Raw genomic sequence first — 9,103 nt, 5'->3', positions numbered from 1 at the left:
TTTAGTTGCTATATATCGAAACCAAAATATCACCGACCAGAGTATCATTGTACAACAGCGATGTTTTTGCGGAATAATCGCATTTGACCATTTATTGACCAATGGAAAGAAAGAATCACTTTATGGGGTACGTGTATAATAAAGATGTTTATAAGTGTGGGAACCAAGGGACACATGACACTGAATGGAGAACTAAGGTTCACGCATAAAAAGGGAGAAACTGCATGGATTCGAACCCACGATTATACTTCAGTCAAGCAGCACTATAAATTTATTCATTGATTGATTTATGGATTTGTTTATTTATTTACTTAGTTTTATATGATTGGTGTTTTATGCCAAGAATATTTCACTTATAGTTACGACGGTGGCCAGTGGACGGGGTAGCTCTACAATTGTGATGGCTCTATATGAGCTTCTCTTTTGAAAGGGAAATCACCGTCGTGGCCTGACCAAAATAACACTGACAGCGACATTTTAACCCAAACAACCCAAATACATATTGATAAACCCTATCAATTACGTAACCTGTATGCACATATGTAAATGCAAATGTACGTACGCATACATGAATTTGCATATATTTTACTCTTCCGAGTGTTGTTGGGCATCACAAACCTGTTTGAATGAAACCCACATGGACTGAATCAGCAATGTATATTTCATCCCATAAATGGGCAACCTATATGAAGTGGAAAGATAAGGAAAGACATCAGGAGATAAAATACATTAATGTAATATCGAAATTTCCCGGGGGTGCCATATATTATATTCATAAGCAACTTATACAGTGTAGCTTGACAACGTCTCATGCGCATTATATATATATATATATATATATATATATATATATATATATATATATATATATATATATATATATATATATATATATATATATATATATATATATATATATTGGAAATCCTCAAAACTCGCCAATATAGTGGAGTGAATTTTCATTTTCAGGTTTCATTCTACAAAAAATGCGCTTGAGATGGGCCAATAGTCTGCTAGATACACTGCAAGCAAACTGAGCTAAACGTTTCGAACGTTTGTTATTGCTGGTATTCACACATATAGAGGTCTGATGCAATGACAAGATGCATATCTCTGTTTACCCAGTGGACAACAATTGTTCAAATTACAACCATGCCCATTATGTACGGGTATGTGTTTATCACTCCACGTTCCTGCATGAAAGTAGCACCATCGGATATACAACAATCCAGTTTGACGTTATAGGGTGTAATTCCCTGGCCAGGACGTATTAAATACGAAATGATAGCATATCTGTAATTCACAGGATCTGTCAACTTGTATTCATGTGGAGATATATCATGCACTTTAGCAGCTGATGTTGATTGCATGCATGAGAAGCACTATTACACAAATAGGAGTAATTATGATAATTACCCGACTGCCATTAAATTTAAGCATGTACAAGTTCAGATGATAAGCAAGACGTATATTAGTTTTCATTTAAATCGGCGCAGTAGTTTGGGAGAAGATAAAGGACAAAATCGTGTCAGGCAGATGGACAGACAGGGTGATTCCAGTATCCCTTCCCCCCATAACTTCATGGAGAGGGGGGTATAAAATATAAGGTATACCGGTATTTGGAGCAATACACTGTGAGAAGGATGTTTGGAGGTCTTCTTTACTTATATATACCTACTGCACAATTTGTCCCTTCCTCAAGTTAATCACGCCATCCCACATGTTTTTTTTATGCATGTACGTACATGTAAGTTGGCCCGGAACGTTTATTACGGTTGGCGCCCTTACGAATGTGTCTTTTGATATAAACGGATTGCTGTGCAGCATGTCTAGAGAGTAAAACTAGAGCAGCAACGACAGTGTGGGAGTTGGCACGTGCTCAAAAGGTAACTAATAAAGTACGGCAACCTTATGTCAGTTTACCTCAGTTACGGTTTAATTCGACGCCTACACCATAACCCGACCCCGTTGAAACCAGAAAATTTTTACGATGTAGCAGCCAAGAGGTAGGAATTCCGCGTGTGCAGACCGCAGAAAATAGACCCATAAAACATATACCACTATGCAGCAGTCAGCAAATTTGGGAGCATTTATGTGCAGATGGAGTAGCTGGCATAATAATGTATATAATAGCACCTAACCACCCAAAAAAAAAGGGGGGGGGGGCGGGGAGAGGGGGACCATGCAATAGATCAGGGGCCCTTTCTACTAAGCTGTCGCATCGCCGATCACAGCGCATGTACGAAGAGGACTGATCTCTTCACTATAAATGTTATCATGAAAATCACACCATGCACAGTTTGCGACTTCTTCTTGTTCGAAAAGGCACCGCCAGAAAGCAAGTGTGTATTCATCATTTGATGGACAAACTTTAACACATACAATGTCTATCCATTGCATCACACAAAACACTAAAATAAAAGGTATTTTACTCAGTCCAGCTTTTATAACTTTATCCATCCCTGATTGGCATCCGGATGGACTTTAGACCAGTTCGTCAATCCGTCAGTCCTTCACGAAATAGATTTCCAGATTTTTCATTTCATAACGGTTAATAGTATTGAATTTAAACATGGTTTCACTATGGTGAGCTACATATCAAGTTTCATGGAAAGTATGGCCGTTTTGTCCTGTTACGATTGTTTTCTGCACTTTTCATGAAGGGTTAGTTATGATATACGGCTTATATATATATATATATATATATATACGGCTTCATATATAAAATCCACTTTCTCTTTTTGTTTTGCATTTGTTTTTGTTGCATTAAATACGTACATGTACAATTCTATATCGCTATGTGGATGGCCGCCGAGTCCCCGCTAATATGGTAGTTGGTCTGCCGGAGGTATATGTAAAAAAAAAATTTTAATTTATGTAGCTTTGGCTATTGATTTATTGGTTTTTACCTTTACATTGAGAGAGTTTTACAAAATATTTGTGGGAGAAAAATCATCATTAAATCGACTTTCTCTTATTTTTAAGAACATGGCCTCTCTCTCTTTCTTACATTCCAAGAAATAGTGATAGACAGTTTCGGCTGGGGCGCCACAGCTACATCGAGGCGAATCAGAGACAAATCAAACAAATCAATCTGAGGACGTTTTGAATGTGTACACATTAACACCATGTGCATCAAAAGAGTTGATGGAAAAAAGCCATTTGGAAATATTGTACTGAAAGTATTGTGATAAATCTGAATATATACCCAAAACATAGCTGAGAAAGTCTTTAACAAATGCAGCTGTTCATAATCAACCACTTCACCGTAGAGTGGTATGGTGTGACGTATGTCCAAAGCGTTTCACAAATCCAGTTCAACAACAACACTCAGTCGAGCCACCGTAGTATCGTTATACTGTATGGTACTGGTTTGTTTACCATAGAGTACGTGACAGTGCGTCACATTTATCCCTCTGTACCATTGTTACACTGTCTCCTGTATCCAATATGACTCTGGCTTTGCTCGGTGTTGTATGTATTAGATGTGTACACCACAACCCCCAAGTGCACATGCTCTCGTTTCTTTAGAACACTGATGTTCCCTTCATTGATCCTGTCCAGACATTGAACTCTGTAGAATATTTCTGTCTATTCATTGACCAGGACTATTCACTGGGCCGATCCCTACCGTTAGTTTGTAGATGGTAGTTTGCAGGCTTCCTGCTTAGAACTGACAGTGTTAAAGCTATAATTGTTCACATTGTCTTATCACGTTTGTATATAACAATCAACAAATAGATTAAATCATTCCTTGATCATATTTTCCTCCTTTCCCAATTCTTGCCTGACAAAATTCCAGTTCTTCTCCTGTAACCCCAAAATTTCCCCAATTTGAACCACTAAAAAATCTCCACAATTTTTCGATACAGAATCATTTCCCACTTTATTTCCTCTCCATCTCCTGCTCCTCCTTCAGACGTCGTTTCATCCACGTGTCCAGGCAGATTTTCTCGGGTTTGGGGCTATCCTGAGGAATACCAGGGAGCTCCATATCCTGGACTACTGCCAGATCGGGTGCCCGCCGAACCCTTTGAGAGCTCATGGTTCTGCTGCGATTGCTCGAGAATGTCCTTGACTCATTTTTTGGCTGGAAATCACGAGCTGACCGTGAGGCTTTTCGGATTTTCTTCCTGCGGAGTCTGAAGATGTCGGGAAGGGACCCCTTCACACATGGGACAGACAAGTCCCTTAGGACGGTCTTACTGGTAACGGGAAGGGCAGCCTCGGGGCAATCTCTTGGCTCTCTGTCTGTATTCAACGGGGAGGTATCTCTTTTAGATAACACGGAGGAGCAGTTGGACAACCTGTCATTATCCTCGACATGTTTGCCGTCACTACTGGGGTCGACATCAGTGTGAGGTATATCCGATGTGACTGTATCAAGGATGTTGCTCTTGGAGTTGTCTTCTGCGGTGTTTCTTTCCAGGTTCAGATCCATCTCCGACCCGGGAGGTGAGGCCCAGAGCTGAACCCTGCTGAAGTCCTCAATGTCCTCCACAACCAAGTCATCTTTGGTTCTGGACCTCCCGGGTTGATCGATCACTTCAGGTCTGGGAACAACATTGGGATCTTCTTCAGTTATTTCGTCTACCAAATATTCGCTGGAGGACACGATCTGCAATTCCACAGATTCGGTTCTGCACACGCGGAATAATTCCGAATCCACAACCTGTGTCCTTGGCGGAGGACTTTCCACCGTCCCCGGCATCGGCGCCGTTTTGCAGCGTCTCACACGTTTCCACCATCTTGTAGCTGATTGTATCTCACGTCGCTTTCCGGCTATTTCTTCCGCTGTCGCGGAAACTTTTGATGAATGGCATCCCATAATAGGCTCTGGTGACACTATCGCGTCATTGTCATCTTACTTCGATGAAGTTCTAAATTAGAGCCTGCTATTGTGACGTCGATCAACATCTCAAAGTCAAAATCGAGGATTCATTCGCTCAGAATACAGTTCCTCAAAGATTCAGAAGTTCTACATCTTTAAATTTGTTTGTCTCAAAATGGAATGTTTACAAAGTAATTGAAATCAATACAACTACGACTGATTTAACGATAATTATCAAGTTTTGTAACGTCAACAAAATATTATGGGCGCAAAGCTGCCTTTAGATGGCGGTGATTTGTCCGTGCACAACGTCGCTACGTAACGTAACAACGGTAGCTTGGCAGAGGTCGGCAACAATAGGTAAACTCCGACATGACCGCGCCCTGATATGAATATTCAACGTAACAATGTGGTAGATTTACTGCAAGTTGCGAGAAACAAAACTATTTATTATATTGTCTAAATACGTTTCGCATGATATATATTTGGCAAGAAAATGTATATTTTTATTTTTGTTTAACTTGTCTCCTGGCGTGCATATTAACCATTTTTATTTAAATGACCACAATAAACCACATTTTTTATTGTATTGAGCACCTGCCGTGTTAAGTTGTCCAGGTACCGGTTGTTCAAAAGGCTTTGTTTTAAAAGCAGCTAAGTTTGTCACGCAAACCCCTGGACCCTCGCCTAACTTGGGACTTAAAGGCAAAGAAAACACCTTAATATGAATCAGATGTAAAACCATGAAAAATTGCCTAGGAAAATTAAGATCAATTTTTAGTGTAACGAAAGACAATAGGCGACAAGATGAATGAAGCAGACAACATGACTTTGTGTCTCATCGCACTTTGATCTGATCAGTGGAAAACAGTGTTTTTCACATTTAAAAATGACATGAAGATGACATGGAGAACGGAAGATGACATGATCGTCATACAGGCAGACTTTCTCATATCCCCTACAGCGCATGCGCTCTACATTAGCTTTACATCACCGTCTCTACTGGGAAATTCTGTACAGAAATCTTGAGCCATGCCGAGGCCATTGCATGGGGATCAGGGTTTCAACCTTCGTTTCTAATAATATTTCATACAAATCCATTTCTCTTTGCCTAAAGTATAGGGCTTACACAACATGATTCTAACCACAATCTGAGGCAATTTTATTGATGATTGCAGATTAAATAGTTCCGCGCGAGGGCACCAGTGGTGCGCCTAAGCTTAAGTAACAGGCTCCAAAAGGCAAGCTTGTCTAGTCGTGGCAGTGATGAAGAGCGAGCGTATAAAGAGCGTCACATACACTGTAAGGAGTATGTGGCACTTGGCGTCTGTGACAACACACAGTAACTTCCTTTTGCTGGTTCAAACCCAATGATCTATAGTTTCTTTTTTCACTGCGCATGTATTTACTTGAGAACATCTAAATTATCAATAAATGTATAAACGAGATATATAGGTATTTTATGGCTACCTCTCACCAAGTATGCCACAAAGGGTTAATGGTGTGTCAGTTTCTACAAAGCCAAACACTGTCCCCCAAGTAAGGCTGTAGAAACGTCAAAACGTCTCTTAAGAGTGGTTGCTCTTTCATCATCAATGATAAGTCTTATTTCTGAACCAAATCTAAAATTGGTGTGTTTGCGCTTATAAATTTTATATAATGCGCATGGCTACTTTACCCCCGGAAACCACTTTGAGTAAGCTGGACTGTTGCCAATGAGTTACGACTTGTTGTGGTCTATTTTCCAGATAAGTCATGAGCCAATTTAGTGGTTTTTCATTAATCCCGCAAAATCTGCAGTGTTGCCGTAAGTCGACGGTGCCAAGCTCTATCGAACGCTTTCGAAATATAAAAAGATAAATAAACAGTACTTCTTACCCGGCATCAATGGCTTTTAGGAGTTCAAAGTATAATTCGAGCAACTGGGTGATGGTAGACATATCCGGCAAAGAACCAATCTGGTATGGGGAAATTCCAGTGCGTAAAAAGTTACAAACTGGTGACCACACGCTCACAAACCTTGCTCAGCTGGACTGGCCTGTAGTTTGTGACATTTGATTCCAGGCAGAAGTGTAAATGCTCGTTTGTACGGAAGGTATACAACTTCACTGCGAACAGTTAGACCTATACAGATCAAGTTCGAGATTTGGGCTTTTCGTTTATTCTATTCGTTTTTGATCTACTGTGGACCCGTTGACAGAGCAAAGAGATTGGTCCGCACTTTTTGACAATTGATGCATCTCCAGACTTGAAAATGGCTGTGACACTGGCTTGTTTACAGGCGGAAAAGAAAATACTCGTTTGTAACGAAAAAGTGTACGGCTTCACTGAGAACAGTTATACCTATACCACTCAAGTTTGAGTTTTGGGCTTTTCGTTTATTCTATTCGTTTTTGATCCACTGTGAACCCGTTGACATACTTATCATCTCGAGGACCCAAACTTCTTGGAGACATATATTGTGAATGGAATACTTTTGGAATGCTTGTTTGCCATGTACATTCTAAGCCTTAATTTAATTAAACCTTTAGTAGTATCTCCCATTTCAAGAACATTTATAAAGTGGTCTTATTACTAGTATCAGTTGTTGGATAAACATGTTTCACTATGTCACAATTAAACATTAAGCACGTTTAATATCTGGTTTAATAAATGTATTAGAACTTAATACCGGTATTAACTTTAGTCCTTAATTAAACAAAGTATCATTTACTTTGTATTATGATGAGACTGGTATTAAGATTTAAAGAACACACTAGCATGAAGTACATGTCAGACATGTCAGACTGATACCCTCTGAACCCAAAAATACCATCATAGAATGCTATGTTTTAAATGGTTTTAGTCCCTAAGAAAAAAAAATCGAACTATTTTCCTGGACAGTGTTTAATGGCCTAATAAATACTCAATTTCAGTATTTTCTTTGCCTTTAGGTCTCGATTATCTTTAACAGAGTTTTTAACAAGTGGCTCCTGTTGCAAAAAGATGTTTATCAAGCGTATAAATGTTAAACATCTATTTTTTGTCAGTGTAGAACCATCTAAATGTCCACATATACTTGTATACGAATTCTGTCGATCCTTCATCGTCCCAAGGTCCGAAGATCGGCGGAGACACACATTCTTCCCATCCAGACCGTTTACCGAAACAAGTGGTTTTCGACTTTTAATTAAGGTTTTGTTCTTTATAACAGGTTTTAAACATGTCTGTTTAATTTTGTTTTATTTTACAAATGTTTTTATCATAATATCGAAAACCTTTTCTGTCTCGTGTTTTAAACATGTTCTCGGAACAACAAGGTTTTGGTGATGCACTATTAAGCCATAACATTTATTTATTTATTTATTTATTTTTATGACTGGTGTTTTACGTCGTACTCAAGAATATTATATTTATACAATGGCAACGAGTATTATGGTGGGAGGAAATGTAGAGCCCGGGGGAAACTTATGACCATCCTCAGCGTTTGCTGGAAGACCTTCCCATGTATTCATTCATTCATTTATTCATTCATTCATTCATTCATTCATTCATTCATTCATTCATTCATTCATTCATTCATTCATTCAACTAATTCATAACCCATATCTACATGGTAAACATCCAGGTCATGCGCCGTACGTGACCCATAATATCAGAGTATGACAAAGCATCACATTTTAATTGCTGGATAATGAAAGTTTCTGTGGCTGTCTGTGAAGGCACGTGATTTCTAAATGAAAAATCTAACTTTCCGCACTAAAGCACTAAAATTTTAACGGCATTGTTTTCATTGTAAAATATATATTTCTCAGAAACTTAAGGCTATTTATGGTAAACCACTCGATCAGACATATCTGTTACACGTACGTATTTGAACCCATGTCCTGTTTACATTCTTTCTATATGAAATGTGCATTCATGAAAGACAAAAAAAAAAAAAAAAAAAAAGACAAAGAAGTTTGTTTGTGTTTCTGTTTGTGAACAATGCACATGTATATATAATTAAACTGTTGTTGCTGTGCATGATCTTTTGCATGATATTTCTGGTAAAGCCCATTCCAGCTACTATAGTATATAGTTTTACATATTTAATCCACCAATTCCATGTATCAGCCTATTTATTGTACTACGTCGACCAATTAACGTCACAAGTTGTTATTTACTGTAAAACCTTGTGCTTCCAAGATATTCCATAAAATCCCGGAATTACCTTTAAATTTCTTAAATTTTACCACGTAAGTTCTCCAGGATACTTGTATATAGGTCTATATATATACTTGGATAAGTTAA

Source organism: Liolophura sinensis, chromosome 13 (genome assembly GCF_032854445.1).
Source record: "Liolophura sinensis isolate JHLJ2023 chromosome 13, CUHK_Ljap_v2, whole genome shotgun sequence".
Lineage (NCBI taxonomy): Eukaryota > Metazoa > Mollusca > Polyplacophora > Chitonida > Chitonidae > Liolophura > Liolophura sinensis.
This window is presented reverse-complemented; position numbering follows the sequence as displayed.